We start from the raw sequence: 397 nt of genomic DNA, 5'->3' as shown, positions 1-397 counted from the left end.
GACACAATGAAATAAAACTTCTAAAGACACGCTGTACATGTAGAAAACAGGAACGCCCTGTACTCGGTCCGCGGCGCACCATGTAACCCGCGGGGGAGGGGGCGGGCTTAAATCTGGGGCTTTACCGGACATTTGCGAGAGTTCTCAAACTGTTTGTTTTGAATGTGCCTCAGACCTTTGCGTTCAAATTTCACGAAACATTTTTGGAAAAAAAAACGTTTTCTTAAAATTTTGGTAGGTGATGGGCCTCGAAAAAAAAAACATCTGACATGTCTGAGGGTCAAAGTGGTCCTCGAGTAACAAAAAATGTTGAGAAGCGCTGCTTTACTAGACGAGTTATAAAGGGCGTAGTTCCAGTCAACACGACGACTCGACACCCAACACATGCACTCTTTCA

Source organism: Lytechinus pictus, chromosome 2 (genome assembly GCF_037042905.1).
Source record: "Lytechinus pictus isolate F3 Inbred chromosome 2, Lp3.0, whole genome shotgun sequence".
Taxonomy (NCBI): Eukaryota; Metazoa; Echinodermata; class Echinoidea; order Temnopleuroida; family Toxopneustidae; genus Lytechinus; species Lytechinus pictus.
The sequence above is the reverse complement of the archived record's forward strand: the minus strand, read 5'-3'. Positions refer to the sequence as shown.